Source organism: Giraffa tippelskirchi, chromosome 9 (genome assembly GCF_054371585.1).
Source record: "Giraffa tippelskirchi isolate mGirTip1 chromosome 9, T2T-mGirTip1v1.2.pri, whole genome shotgun sequence".
In the NCBI taxonomy this organism is placed as follows: Eukaryota; Metazoa; Chordata; class Mammalia; order Artiodactyla; family Giraffidae; genus Giraffa; species Giraffa tippelskirchi.
Window position 1 is genome coordinate 15228182 of NC_137283.1, and position 16457 is coordinate 15244638.

Sequence of the window (16457 nt, forward strand, 5' to 3'; positions counted from 1 at the left end):
GGAAGCAACAGTTAGAACTGGACATGGAACAACAGACTGGTTCCAAATAGGAAAAGGAGTAGTTCAAGGCTGTATATTGTCACCCTGCTTATTTAACTTATATGCAGAGTACATCATGAGAAATGCTGGGCTGGATGAAACAAGCTGGAATCAAGATTGCCGAGAGAAATATCAATAACCTCAGATATGCAGATGACACCACCCTTATGGCAAAAAGCGAAGAAGAACTAAAGAGCCTCTTGAGGAAAGTGAAAGGAGAGTGAAAAGTTGACTTAAAGCTCAGCATTCAGAAAACTGAGATCATGGCATCTGGTCCCATCACTGCATGGGAAATAGATGGGGAAACAGTGGAAACAGTGACAGACTTTATTTTGGGGGGCTCTAAAATCACTGCAGATGGTGACTGCAGCCATGAAATTAAAAGACGCTTGCTCCTTGGAAGAAAAGTTATGACCAACCTAGGCAGCTTATTAAAAAGCAGAGATGTTACTTTGCCGACAAAGGTCCGTCTAGTCAAGGCTATGGTTTTTCCAGTGGTCATGTATGGATGTGAGAATTAGACTATAAAGAAAGCTGAGCACTGAAGAATTGATGGTTTTGAACTATGGTGTTGGAGAAGACCCTTTAGAGTCCCTTGGACTGCAAGGAGATCCAATCAGTCCATCCTAAAGGAAATCAGTCCTGAATATTCACTGGAAGGACTGATGTTGAAGCTGAAACTCCAATACTTTGGCCACCTGATGGGAAGAACTGACTCATTGGAAAGACCCTGATGCTGGGAAAGATTGAAGGCAGGAGGAGAAGGGGATGACAGAGGATGAGATGGTTGGATGGCATCAGCGACTCAATGGACATGAGTTTGAGTAAACTCTGGGAATTGGTGATGGACAGGGCGGCCTGGCGTGCTGTGATCCATGAGGTCACAAAGAGTCAGACACGACTGAGTGACTGAACTGAACTGCACTGATACATACATATAACTTAATCACTTTGCTGTACACCAACAACTTTGAAAATCAACTATAGTTAAAAATGAAAAAAGTAAAGATGGACTTCTGACTTCCACTTAGGATATGGAAAGCTGGGAAAACTTCACTCCCCACCTTACAACAAGAAAAAAGCAGAACATTGTGCAGATTCACAACTTCCCTTGAACCCATAAGAAATCTGAGGGCTCTGGTTAAAGAATTAACTCAAATTCTAAAGACAGGCACCTCGAAGGAAAGATGGGATTGGAGCACCTGCTCGGCCTAGAAAAGATGTCACCAGATGGCACACTGGGGAGTAAGACTCTACCTTGACTCTGCAGTGACTCCCACAGGCTACATGTGGATATTGTGAGATCTTGGAACCCCTCCTTGGGAGCCATAGACACAGGGACTCCGCCCCCCTCACAGGCTCCTATCCTCTGTCCTGGAAGGTGCTTATAAAAAAGATACAGGAGCAGAGAGAGAGTCTTGGTAAAGCGTTCCCATGGCAAGGGAGCAGCAGCTGCTGCAGGAAAGGCCAGCAGTCGTTTTATGTTGTGGGAAGGACAGCAAGCCCTCCTGCCTTCAGATCACCCATGGCAGCAGGGGGAAGAAAACAGAAAAATAAAAAAACAAAACTCCTAAGGAAGAGCCAGAGATCCATCCTGGACCCAGATTGCGAAAGGTCTCCTACAGCCAGGGCACTGCAGAATCCTCTGGAAGACCTCACTCCCCAGGCGCAATGCCCCATGCCTACCCAAGACTGAGGTCAAAACAGAGCAGTGTCCATCTCCCTCCCACATGCTATGATGAGGACAACGAGTGTCAAGTAACAAGTCACAGCGTCTTATTACTAGGAGAGACGTCTTCTCTGAGGGGCAGGTGCAAAGGAAATCCTGAAGCTGAGGTTGGACAGATATTGAGAAAACCCTCTGGAAACAATTGAAATGCCCTGCACCTGGGGAACTGATAAAACAAACTGTAGTACATTGTACAACGGGCTTCCCAGGTGGTGCTAGTGGTAAAGAACTCACCTCCCAATGCAGGAGACAGAAGAGACAGCGGTTCGATCCCTGGTCAGGAAGATACCCTGGAGGAAGGCATGGAAACCTTTTTGTCTGGAGATTCCCGTGGACAGAGAGCTTGGTGGGCTACGGTCCATGGGGTCTCAAAGAGTCGGACATGATCAAAGCAACTTAGCACGCAGGCACATTGTACAACAGGATACAAAACAGCAACACAAAAGACTAAACCCCTGAAATATTGCATCACTCGGATGAATGTCACGTGCATTATGCTAACTCATACATAATATAGGATTCCATTTCCATGACTTCCTGCAAAGGCAAAACTGTAAGGATAGAAAATATATCAGGCTCCCCTGTCCATGGGATTCTCCAGGCAAGAATATTGGAGTGAGTTGCCATTCCCTTCTCCAGGGGATCTTCTCAACCCAGGGATCAAACCCATATCTCCTGTGTCTCCTGCATTGGCAGGTGGATTCTTTACCACTGAGCTGGCTAGGCTTCTTTTAGGTGTAAAAGACAGAAATTCAACTCAATCTAGCTTGGGTCCAAGAGGAATTTGTTGAGAGGGCTGTATCTCTCACAGACTGGTAGCCTGGGCACCAGGGGTGATAGGAACCAGGGACTCATTTCTATCTCTTGACCCCCTCCCCCTTCTGGGGACCTTCTCTCTCACTGAACACTGGCTTCCTCTGAACATGGCTGCCAGCATCACATTTCACCAAAATTCCAGCTGAAAAGTTCCCACGAAGCACTCTGATTGGTCCAGCCGAGGCCAGCCAACAGTGGCCAAGGAGCAGAGTCTATGATGATTACCTTCCATTCCATGTGGTGGGAGTGGAAAACAGATGCTCCCTCCAGAAAGTGGGATGCTAAGCAGACAAGACATTAACTGGCTATTGCAGCTTCTCATCATCTTATGGCAATTAATTTTCTTTTTTGTTCTCCAAAAGAGGTTGGAGTTCTACTTCTGGCTTTAGTTCATTTCAGCTTCCTGAAATAGACAGGGGGCTACTGTGAGGAATGAAAATAAGACAAGGTCCTTCCTCTCAAAAACAAAACAAAACAAACAACAACAAAACACCCTGCATCCCAGTCTAATGAGGGAGGCAAACATATAAACATTTCATTACAGAATCCCATGATAACTGCTCTGAGAACACAGTGGGAGGGAGCCACATAACCAAACCTGGGGTTTCGGACAAGGTTTCCCATAAGAGATGATTCCAGTGCAATTTGAAATTGGAGTAAGAAGGGGAAGGGCATTCCAAACAGAAGTGTAGGATACATGAGTATAGGGGAATTGTTCTTACAGTGGATGGATTATGAGTCCCTCAATGGGGAGTTGTCAGATCTTTTTATGAAAAGGACAAAATGCTTTTTAAAAAAGCTCTTCATAGTTTTCAGAACACTTATACCCCCCCCCCTTTTTTTTTTGCCTGTCCAGCAGCCACACCTAACAGAAACATAACCAAAAATGGGGAAATAAGAACACAACAAACTTCAAAGGAAAGGATGAAAACAGATTTTCTTCAACAGTGCTCAGCTCCCATGCCACTCCCACCTCCCAGGTCTAGGACTGGCCTGCAGGTAGGCTGATGTTTCAGAGTTAGTGGTTGGTGAGATGGGTGTGGTGGAAACAGAAAGTGGGCAGAAACTTCCACGTTGCTAAGCAGTGCCTTGCGGGACCTAAACTGGGTAGGGAATGTGGATGAGAAAGTGTTAAGAAATGGGACAATCGAGGAAATGAAGTTGAAGAACCAAAACACTGGGAATAAGGTCACAAAGTATTGAAGGGGTAGAGACTGAAGTCTGAGATTGAATGATATCTGAGATTGTGCAGTTCTGAGAGGTAGGATGTGCCACAGAGTGTTGTCGTGTCAGTGGTTTGCTGAAGAAGGAGGCAGAATAGCATCACTGGTGCTATCAGAAGAGGCCTAGGATCTTTGAGACAAGATATTGTATGTATGTCAGCATGAAAGCTGAAGCCACAAGGTATACAGATGAGTTTGGAGTAGAGCAGAAAAACAAGTGGCAGATGCCAAACTTTTTTAGGAAAAGAGAGGGAGTGAGCAGGAGGTTGGTATAAGATGGTGACTGGGAGGGGAAAGGAAGGTGGAGCCTGATGACAGAAACTTCAAGAAGGAGGTGTCTGCATGGGAATGGAAGACAAGTGTCCATGAGCAGCTGTGGAGTCAGAAGGAGGCAGCTGCTACGCCACTGACTGCAAAGCCAAATGGAAGAGCTGGAGACAAAATGAGCAGCCCACACCTGGGAGGTACAGGCACAGCCTGGGCCAGGACTGAAGGAGCCAACACAGGGAATATTTAAACATTAATTAATTTTTCTTGAAGTATAATTGGTTTACAATATTACATTAGTTTCAGGTGTACAGCAGGTGATTCAGAGTGACTTTTTTGCAGATTATGTTCCATTAGAGGTTATTACAAGATACTGAATATAATTCCTTGAACTATGTAGTAAATTCTTGTTGGTTATCTATTTTATGTAAAGGAGTTTGTATCTGTTATTCCAATATACTTGATTTGTACCTCCGACTCCTCTTTGGCAACCTTTTTTTTTTTTCTCATCTCTGAGTTTGCTTCTGTTTTGTAGATAGATACATCTGTATCATTTTTTACATTCCACATAAGTAATATCATATAGCATTTGCCTTTCTCTGACTTTTCTTACTAAGTATAATATTCTCTAGGTCCATCCATGTTTGTGGCAAATGGCAATATTTCATTCCTTTTATGGCTGAGTAATATTGCACTGTATATACACACATCATCTTAAGCCAATCATCTGCCGAAGGGCACTTGGGCTGTTTCCATATCTTGGCTATTGTAAATAGTGCTCCCATGAACATTGGTGTATATGTATCTCTTCAAATTAGAGTTTTCATTGTTCTTTTTTTTTTTTTGGCTATATGCCCAGGAATGGAATTGCTGGATTGTATGGTAGTTCTATTTTTAGTTTTTTAAGGACCTTCTATCCTGTTTTCCATAGTGGCTGCACCAATTTATATTCCCACCAACAATATAGGAGGGTTCCATTTTCTCCATATACTCTCCAGTATTTGTAGACATTTTGATGATGGCCCTTCTGACCAGTATGAGGTGACACCTCACTGTTGTTTTGATTTGTATTTCTCTAATAATTAGCGATGTGGAGCATCTTTTCCTGTGCCTGTTGGCCATCTGTATGTCTTCTTTAGACAAATGCCTATTTAGATCTTCTGCCCTTTTTGATTGGGCTGTTTGTTGTTTATTTTTGATATTGAGATGTATGAGCTGTTTGCATATTTTAGATATTAACCCCTTATCAAATATATTGTTTGTAAATATTTTCTCCCATTCTGTAGGTTGTCTTTCTACGTTGTCAATGTTTATGGTTTCCTTTGCTGTGCAAAAGATTGTAAGTTTGATTAGGTCCCATCTGTTTATTTTTGCTTTTATTTATTTATTTTTTTTTGCCTTGGGAGACTAACCTAAGAATATATGGCTACAATTTACATCAAAGAATGTTTTGCCTATGTTCTTTTCTGGGAGTTTTATGGTGTCATATCTTACAATTAGGTCTTTAATCCATTTTGAGTTTATTTTTTAAGATATTGTGAGTGGATATTCTAATTTCATTGATTTACACATATATGTTCAGCTTTCCTAAGACCACTTGTTGAAGAAACTGTCTTTTCTCCATCATATAATCTTGCCTCCTTCATCAGAGATTAATTAGCTGTAGGTATGTGAGTTTATTTCTGGATCCTATTCTGTTCCATTGATCTGTATGTCTGTTTTTATGACAACACCATGGTATTTTGATTACTGCAGCTTTGTAGTATAGTCTTTTGCACTGAAGTATTTTAGGTGTTGAGCTTCCCTGGTGGCTCAGATGGTAAACAATCCACCTGCAGTGTAGGAGACCAGGGTTTGATCCCAGGGTCAGGAAGATCCCCTGGAGAAGAAAATGGCTACCCACTCCAGTATTCTTGCCTGGAGAATCCCATGGACAGAGGAACCTGGTGGGCTACAGTCCATGGGGTCACAAAGAATCTAATGAGACTAAGCACACACATTTTAAACGTCAGCCTGATTTCTTCTAGAAAAAAAATATATATATATATATATTTTTAAAAACAGCCTCACTGTATCGGACACCTATGTGCCACCTCAGATTCTCGTAAGTGGCCATCACCATGCCAGCTTTGGCCATGATGGGCTCTAGGAGGCAACTTGATTCTGCCACCTGAGGTCTTCGGCTGCTCCAATGACGTCCAGACTCTGAGGACCCACCATGCTGTTGGGTATGAGACCGTGCTTCCACAAGTGGCTCCTGAAGTAGGCAGGTGACGCAACCCAAAACACCAGGGAAATTAACTCTATGGGGGCAGCCTTGGCCAGTGAAGGACAAGAGATGGCAGAGCAGCAGAAGGCAAATCCCTTCTCCATTTCTCCTTCATGGACTATTTCTAGGCATGGTGCTTCTATATCATCTGTTCAGAGACACCCTACAGATCATCAAGTGACTCGCTGTGTCTCTTCTTGAAGCAAGACCTGCTCAGGAATGAACCACCTTGTATTTTCTCCCCACCCTTCATGGAGCCTTCCTCTCCCCTCACTTTTGCTGCCATGGGATTGCACTTTCCAATAAAGCACTGGCACTTACCTCTTGCCTCATGCTGTCTATTCAGGTGACCTGAGCTGTGTGAATCCAAGTAGGATTTTTTTTCAATTCTCATCCACAGCAACTTTTAAACATATATATATATACATATATATATGTATATATATATATGTATACACACACACACACACACACACATACACATATATATATATGTATATATATGTTTGTTTGTCTGCACTGGGTCTTAGCTGCGGCATGTGAGATCTAGTTCCATTCCCTGATCAGGAATTGAACCCAGGCTCCCTACATTGGGAACGCAGTCTTAGCCGCTGGACCACAGGTCAGTGTCCCATTGGTGAAAGCATCACATGACTGAACCCATATTCCAAAGTAGAGAAATAAATGCCACCTCTTTCTTCTTAAAAAAAAAAAAAATGTTTATTCATTTATTCAATGGCACTGGGTCTTAACTGCAGCATGTGGGATCTAGTTCCCTGACCAGGGACTGAACCTGGGCCCCCTGCCTTGGGAACACAGCGTCTTAGCCACTGGACCATCAGGGGAATCCTCATCTTAGCAACTTTAAAGGTTAATTTCAAAAGGATAGTGGGATACTCCCCTTACCTGAAAAGACTGTCCAGAGGAACAAAGCGACTCACTGGAAGAAGCTGGGAAGTGAAACACCTGCATGGGTAAAGGGGTAGAAGCAGCCACCATGCTCCTGTAGATACTCAGCATTTGGGCACAAGGTCCAGCTATATAGCCCAGAGTCATCAGATGTGCAGAGAGATGGCAACTGAGCACGAGCAAGCCGAGGTGAGCACAGAAGGCACGCGCGCCTTGCAGCTTCACCATGCCTGGATTCTGGCTCGCCCTGCCCCTGCTTGCTAGGCTGTGGGCTAGTAGGAGGCCTCTGGAACATTCCCACCAGGTGGAGAGGGGCAGCACCTTGCAGAGAGGGAACTTTGAACTGGATCGTGATTGAATTCCTTGATTAGACTAACATTTTTATTGGATTAGACTGGCCTTTGCCTGAGTGGACTGAATTCAGTGTTTCTGCTGCCAAGTGGGAATGAGAGCTCATTAAAGAAAGTACATGCAATTATTATTATTTTTAAGTGCAGTTGGACTCTCCCGGGCCCACTTTAATTTGGCCAAGAGCCCTGTCCTTGACTATGAACTCTGAGGAGAGCCAACCAGACTCCAGCGCTTGGATAAATAGGGTTTATGCTTCTGTGGCTGGAATAATGAAGCCATGGGTAAACTATCAGCATGCTGTGCAGTGGCTGAGTCTACACGAGAGGCCGGCTGTGTGCTCCTGGCCATGAGAATTGTGGGGATGAATGAAATGTCAGCACATCAAGTATATTTTCATAACACACATTACTGTCCAAATTCATTGTGGTCACCGTCCAGATTTCACCATTTGCTGGTTGTTGGGTAAGTGGGATGTGTGTGTAAGGTTTGCGTGTGTGTCTGTGTGTGTGTGTGAGTGCATGGTGTGTACAAAGTCATGGTTGAGAGCCCTGGCTCTAACATCAGACAGATCTGGCCTGGGTCCCAGCCCTGTCACTCACCAGCAACACAAACTTGGGTAAAAACTGAACTCAGTCAGAAAGGTGCTTTTGAGTGCCATCACAGTGAAAGTGAAAGTCACTCAGTCGTGTCCGACCCTTTGCAACCCCACAGACTGCAGCCCACTAAGCTCCGCTGTCCATGGGGTTCTCCAGGCAAGAATACTGGAGTGGGTTTGGCATGGCTTTCTCACCTGAAAAATGAGGATAATCATACCAAACTTACTGGTCTGTTGTGAGAATCCAAATTCCAGCCATCACGTACCTTCACAATTCGTGCCACATCCATATCCCACTTAGGCTGACTGTTCTCTGCTTCAGCCCTTTCCCAACCCAGATCCAGTTTCCACCGAAATCTATACCCTGTGGACTCCCCCCAGGCTCCTAGCCCACTGGCCTTAGGTGGCTCAGCCCTTGGAAGGGGCTGACAGATGAGACCTCAGAGGGAGAGACGCTGGGGTATTCCTCTCCTGGCCTCCTAACTTGAGTGCCTTGGCTCTGCCCACAGCTGAGCCCCCTCAGTGGTTCCAACTCTCGGGGAGGGGGGAGGTTCCCGGTTCCCTTCCTCGACTCTTCAGGCCTCGGGTGGTAATAGCCAACCCCCAGGAATGCCCTCGGAGACTTCAGCGTTCTTTAGGGTTCCTTGTACCCTGTCCTAGGAATTGTGCAGATTCTCTTCATCAAGTTTTGCCATGGAGACTGGAGACAATTCTTTTTCCCACCTAACCCTGGGTGATAGACTCCTGGATTATTGTTTATGTGGTGTTTTCTTATCAAACTCACATTTACAAAATCGAAATAATTTTTTAATAGGAATTTTATGTCTCCCGAGTCATTGTGGACTTGATATGCTGGCTTTAACCTTTCTAACCACATTAAAATAAACACGTACCTTTAAAAATAAACAGGTTCAGGGAATTCCCTGGCAGTCCAGTGGTTAGGACTCCACGCATTCACTGTGGAGGGCCCTGGTTTGATCCCTGGTCAGGGACCTAATACCTGTAAGGTGTGTGGCACAGCCAAAAAAAAAAAATGTCTTCACCATGTCCCACCTAAAGTCAGCTCTGGCACTACCCTGGTAGCCTTTGGAGGCCCCTCTGGGAAGGATCGAGTCACTCCGTGGAACTGCTCAGCTCAGAGACACTCCCTTTTCTGTGTGAGTGTTGTTCTGAAAATAAGAATCCACATAGTCACACACGGCAAACACACACCAGGCAGGACCGTGTTCCTCCTCAAACTACCTCTGCTATTCACATAAAATATAACAGTATTGTCCCGTTGCTAATAAAGTCTGCATGCCTCCTGTTGTGACGGTTCTCTATACGAGAATCATCTTCCCTCTCCTGCAGAAAGGGCAAGGAGTTCATTTTGAAAAAAAGAAACTATCCGCAATCACCCCCAGTGCAAACAGAGTCTTTCTGAAGTCTACCTTCAAATGACAAGGATTTAAAAAATAAATCTGGTGGAATCTTGCTGGGATTTTCAGACTGAGAAGCTGAATAGTTAAGACAGAATATATCACTCTTTGTTAAAAAATAGAATATGCCCAGAAAGCTGGATTCAATCTCTTAAGCATCTTTTCTCCTTCCTCCTGCCCCCTCCTGTGTACTGTGAGTTTCTTCAGCTCCACCCACCACACCTTCTGGCCACACACACACTTGCCAACTCACACGTGCACGCTCATACACGAGCATGTATGAATACACACACACATTTACACCTGCACACCGCTCCCGGGCGCGGTGGCAGGATGGCAGTTCCACCTCCCTGCCCTCTAGCATCAGGGAGCAGGCAGCTTCCTGCACAAATTGCCTCCGGAACAAAGCAAGCTGGCCTGCGAGAGGACTTCTGTCACGTCTGCCCGAGCAGTGCTACTCAGGATCAAGCAAGGCTGATGACAAAACTTTTTTTTAAGGGTTCTTTTTTTTGGCTATTTAAGTCACAGTAGATGAGGAGCTGACCAGAGATGTGCAAAGGGCTACCCTGTTGAGTGTCTTATAACTTCAGCTTGGTTATAGGAATGGAGACAGGGAAGGTGACTTTAAGAAGTGCTATGGCTGATTCATGTTGAGGTTTGACAGAAAACAGCGAAATTCTGTAAAGCAATTATCCTTCAATAAAAAATAAATTAATTAAAAAAATAACATTCTGAAAATCACAGAGGATAATTTAGGGACTAAATAATAAAGGTAAGACTACATTTCATTAAAAAAGAAGAAGTGCACTTTGGTCATTGGAAATCTTCCTCCCTCCCTCCATCACTTCCCTCCTTCCTTTGTTGAAAGTAAGCCTGTCTCGCACCCAAATGCCAGTCCCTCCTCTTCTCCACAGAGGTGAACACAGCTCTGCAGAAGACTGTGCTAGTGCAATAGAGAAACACAAGAATCTCTTATGAACCCAATGCCAGCTGGGATTCTCTGGCCCTGCTACGTGAAGGTAAGAGGACTGAAGACCTCCAAGTCCACAGTGAGGGGTCAAGCCCCACATCCTCCACAGATGTCTGCAAATTCCCAGCACTAAGTCCCCTCCTCTGGACCCCTCTGCTTCTGGAATCCAGGGTATTGTCTCATACACCCCTCGGCAACCCAGATGCAAAATATCAATCCTTTTCCTGATTTCCATATAATAATCCACTCTTACTAAGTACAACTTCCCGAACAACTCCCCCCCCCCCCTCCCCGTATAACATCCTCACTTCACCCACCACAGGGCATAAGGGGTGTTTGGCCAAAGGGTCCCAGCTCTATTTCAAGGGGAAACCTTGAATCTATCCTTTCCACCACTCCAATAGACAGTCTGATTTTTCACATATAAAAATCCTTATCAGAGAAATCTCCAGTTATAGACAAGGTGAAACATATAGATTCCTTATTTAAAACACCAGTCATTTATTTCAATAACCAAAGCAGCATCAAAAACATTCTCAAAGTTTCCAGTGCATTGTGAGTTTCTCCAGTGAAGTATGGCATTAATGTACCTTCTCTTTGAGGGTAAAAGATGCAAAAGAAAAAAAAAAACCACAAAACCACAACAATGCTGTGGACTGAATGTTTATGTCCGCAGAATTTACAGGTTGAAGACCTAATGGTATTTGGAGGTAAGGCATTCGGGAGGTGATTAGGTCATGAGGGTGGGGCCCTTAGTGGGATTAGCATCCTTCTAAGAAGAGAACTAGCCCTTTTGTCTTGGTCATGTGAGAACATAACAAGAAGAGGGTATTCATGTACAAACCAGGAAAAGAGCCCTCACCAAGAACCAAATCTGCCAAGACCTTGATCTTGCATTTCTCAGCCTTTGGAATTGTGTGAAAGAAATGTTTGTTGTTAAGCCACCCAATTTATGCTCATTTGTTACAGCAGCCTGCGCTAAGACAACAACAAAAACGAACGATACAGCAAGATCTCTTGAGGGCACGAGTGAGAGGTGAAATTACAAAAATTCAAAATGGCCAACTTTTATTGATTTATTTATTTTTAACTTTTTATTTTATATTGGAGTATAGCCGATTAACAACATTGTGATAGTTTCAGATACACAGCAAAGTGACTCAGCCATGCATAAACACATATCCTTTCTAAATGGCCAACTCATTTAGAACTCACTTCTCAGAACTTGCTGAGAAAAGCCAAGGGAGCTAGCGACAAGGTCAGTAGCATAGCTTCCCCACACTGGCCAGAACTTAACATGGACCAGGTGCTGTGCTCTGCATCATTTTAAAATTTAATTCAGTTTCTACCAAAGTAATAATACACATTAAAAAAAGCTGAATTGTACTCTAAGGGCAGTAAGAAAAATAGCTTTCCTCTTCCCATGCCTCCCATACCAAGTCCCAACTCTTTAGCAAATAGCTTTTTACGTATCTCCATTTTCCTGAGCAAAAGGAATTATACTGTTGCATTGATTTTTCCATTTTAAACATAATCTCCTGCATTCCTGCTATGATGAGGGTTTGAGCACATATACCTTCACCTTATCTCTTTTCTCTCCTACATCCTCCCCATGGAATCATATCATATTTTTGTTAAATCAATATGCAGTGAATATATTATCTTTGCTAAGCAAACATTGGTCAAGCTGCTCAAGGAAGTATTACATTTCCTTTCATATATGACTTTTTGTTTTCCCTGGAGTTAATCATTGACTTTTTTTCACTTGCATAATTCCATATACACATCACTAAATCTCCAGAAGAGATGTAAAATTCTCTTCCATATATTCAAACACATCAGTTTCATCTGTATTCTTGGAGATATCCTTCCCAGAGCTATCCTTCTCCCTGCCCCAGTTTGGGTTGGTGGGTCCCCATCCTTGCTGCCCAGTGGTCATTCTAGAGCTTCACTCACCAAACGGTGAATTCCCTTTGACTCTCTTTTGTGTTAAATCCAGTTTCTGGAAACAATGGCTTCATCTTCCTTTGCTAATTCTTTCATTTTGGTATAGCTTTACTAGGATCCAGAGACTGCCCTTGGTTGCTTGCTTAGGTATAGTGTTCTAGGCTGGAAGGACATTTTCCTTGGTATTTTGAAAGTCGTGTTCCCTTTTCCTCTAGATTTCAATGTTGCTGAGATGATGTCACTCTGACCCCTAATGTCTTGCATGTGACCCTTGTTTTGTTATTTCTGTTCCTACTCTCCCAGAGGGTTTTTTTTTTTTTATTGGTGTACAGTTGATTTACAATGTTGTCAGTTCCAGGTGTATAGCAAAGTGAGTCAGTTATACATATACATATATCCACTCTTTTTTAAAGTCTTTCCCCATCTAGGTTATTACAGAACATTGAGTAGAGTTTCCTGTGCTATACAGTCAGTCCTTATTAGTTATCTATTTTATATATAGTAGTGTATATATGTTAATCCCAATCTCCTAGTTTATCCCCTTGCCTTTTCCCTTTGGTAACAACCATAAGTTTGTTCTCTACATCTGTGACCCTATTTCTGTTTTGTAAATAAGTTCATTTGTCTCATATTTTACATTCCACATACAAATGATATCATACAATATCTGTCTGACTTCACTTAGTATGATAATCTCTAGTGATTATCTCTAGATAATCTCTAATCTCCATCCATGTTGCTGCAAACGGCATTACTTTGTAATTTTTATGGTTGAGTAATATTCCACTGTATATATGTGCTGCATCTTCTTTATCCATTCCTCTGATGAAATTTATATTGCTTCCATGTCTTGGCTATGGTAAACAGTGCTGCAGTGAACATTAGATGCTTGTATCTTTTTGAATTATGGTTTTCTCCAGATAAATGCCCAGGAGTGGGATTGTTGGATCATATGGTAATTCTATATTTAGTTTTTAAAGGAACCTCCATATTGTTCTCCATATTGGTTGTACCAATTTATATTCCTGCCAACAGTGTAGGAGTGAATGCTTTTCTCTACACCCTCTTCAGCTTTTACTGTTTGTAGACTTTTTAAATAACGGCCATTCTGACCAGTGTGAGGTGATAGCTCACTGTAGTTTTGATTTGAGAGGAGTTTTTAAAATCTGCTCTTTATCCCTTCAAAATTTCATGAAAATGTGTTTTAGATGGGTCTCCCTCCCCTTTAAAAAAATTCATTGCGCTGGGTACTTCCTGGGCCTGTTCAGCCTGGAAAATAATATTTTTTAGTTCTGGGATATTTTAAATACTATTTTCTTTGATAAGTTTTTCTTCCCTATTCTCTTTGTTCCCCATGGAATATCTTTTATCTTCTGTTGGACCTCTTATATTGCCCTAGTGTTCTTTATTCCACTTTTGAGACACTACTTTGACTTGAGCTCCATCCTTTTTATCGCTTTTTCTTTTTCATTTTCAACACCTCTACTGTCCTTTGAATACTCTTCAGGTGCAATTTCTTCTCTGTCTTCAAGGGTAGAACACCATTATCCTGTTTGCTTAGCTCCTTTTCTTCTCTTGTTTGTTTTGATGTTTGCTTTCTGTGTTGAAGGTTTCTCTTGTGATCTTCACCTGTCCCTTTATTCTAGGAAGGTGGCATCCAAGGTTAGTGGCAGTGGTTTGACAACTGTGGGGGTGGGCTTGACAACTGGGGATTTGCTGAGGATGCTCAGGCCCTGCTGTTCCTTGGGCAGATTCTCCAAAATTCAGTATGTTGGCTTTTTGTCTGGTTTCTCACTGGGGGATGTATGCCTGGCAAGCAGCATTCTGGGAACCTACTTGAGAAAGACTGAAATGGGGCAAAGCCTCACGATTAGACTTAACCTCACTTCTGTCCAGGGCCTCACCTCCATCCCCAGTTGTGGCCTGAGTTGGAAGCTGCCCTGATCAGTTTCTCCAGAGGCTGAAACTCCAGCTTCTGCTGGGGCAGGCATGGGCTCAGGCTCTGTGGGGCAGGGACGCTGCTGCTCTCAGACAGATGCATCAACTTCACAGCTACCTTCTCTTTCATAATTACCATAAAAATGTATGCATTTCGAGAAGGGATCTCAATTCTATAACAAATTTCTTCTAAACAATGCAAAAAGAATATTAATTGGGCAAAGATTTTATGCCTTTTGAAAGTGTATATGTTACTGAAGATTTCATAAGGCAGGTGGGGGAATGTTTATGCCACCTGTCAGGTTTATAACCCATACAACCAGATGAGAACACCCCAGGTGTCCCACTCTCAGAAGATCCAGGGGCCACCACTTCCTTTGGCTTTATGTCCACTCAGCTACTCTAGCCTTATTCCTGCTGAGGCTCCTTCAAAAGCAACACAAAAATCCCTCTCCTTGAATCAAAAAGAATAACCCCCTCTCTCTCCTGAAACCACCTACCTTAATGCTCCAAACACAGATCAATGCCTGTTCCCAAACAAAGACAGCACTGTTTCTTAAAGGAACTTTGATACGTTAAATATTCCTACTTCATTAGACCGTGAGGAGAAATCTGGGTTTACAAAAGTAATTATGTTTTTGTGCATTTCTATGTGCTGATTAAAGCATTCCAAATGCACCCTAAGGGGTCCAAGCATCCAGGAAATTTCTGAGGCTCTAAAATGACCTTTATTTACTCATTCCACCTTCCTCCCACCCCCACCCGGCCTCTCATATTCTCACCACTTTTCTCCACCAGCAGACACGGGTATCGCATATCAAAGGCAAAGAATAGTTCAAGAGGAAGTCTGTACTGTCCTTATTTTATAAATTGGGTTTAATAATTCATCTAAAAGAGAATTTTTAGCAACAAGGTTTGCATATGAAAAGGGAACAAGTCTTCCCTAAATAGGCATCCGTTACTCTTGCTGCAATGCTGAGTGGAGAGAAAAAAGGCCAGTCAGGTCCAAACGCATCTCTTGGATTCACTAAGGACATCGTGGCAAAAGAGATCTTAGAGCAAGCTTTGCAAAGAAAGGAATTTCAATCACACCCTAAAAGTCTTTCCTTTGTTACTGCAAAAATCCACCTAGAGGTCATTGCGACAAACATGTATATTCCAAAACCATCTGCAGACTGTGGGTATTTGCATTTCCTGGTCATAAACCACCACCTGTCCAGACTCCCCCTATTGCCTCTAATACCAAACTAATGGCATCTTGTTAAGTCAGATGGTGATGGGTTTGACGGTCTCCAGATTTCTAAGGGAGCACACAAAGCTGTTCAGAATGTCGGGGACCCCCTCATTCACACAGCCACGCCGCTCAGCGTGGCTGGTGACTTTAAATGTTTGTCACTCCAACTTGCTGATTTCGGCGGGGAGGGGAAGCTGGAAGAATGAAAGGGGTAGAAAATTAACAGAAACCTCTAATTGCCTAGGTTTGCTGCCTGGAATATTTCTGCAGTAGCTCTGCGGCAGGCAGCACTGTCCGTGTTTTCTGACCTGACCATGTATGAATACCCAGCAAAAGAAGCAATTAATACTTCCCTCCACCCCCACTTTATAGACAGCATCTATCTTCCTGCCTTAGAAAAAAATAATGGTTTGAGAATTAACTTTCCTAGTTTCTTTTTCCAAAACGTCCCTTTTTACCTGGCGTTTCCCTGGCCTTCCCTGGTGGCTCAGCTGGTAAAGAATCTGCCGGCAATGCGGGAGACCTGGGTTCGATCCCTGGGTTGGGAAGACCCCTTGGAGAAGGTAATGGCTACCCACTCCGGTATTCTGGCCTGGAGAATTCCATGGACTGTATAGTCCATTGGATCTCATAGAGTCTGACATGACTGAGCGACTTTCATTCACGTCACTTTGCAGAGTCTCATTTAGCCAGAGGAGCATCTGAATCAACTGAATTTCCTGAATATTTCAAAAATCTGCAATCACATAGTC

General features: G+C 43.2%; 1 long non-coding RNA gene across 1 annotated transcript in view; it reads left to right on the plus strand.

The window, feature by feature from the left end:
* LOC145520687 (uncharacterized) overlaps positions 1-6661 on the plus strand; it is a 106721-nt gene extending 100060 nt beyond the window's left edge. Inside the window, exons 8-9 of the long non-coding RNA XR_014064721.1 lie at positions 3444-3583; positions 6139-6661. This is a non-coding gene — a long non-coding RNA (uncharacterized LOC145520687). The remainder of the gene's footprint in view (positions 1-3443; positions 3584-6138) is intronic.
* Positions 6662-16457: the final 9796 nt, after the last annotated feature.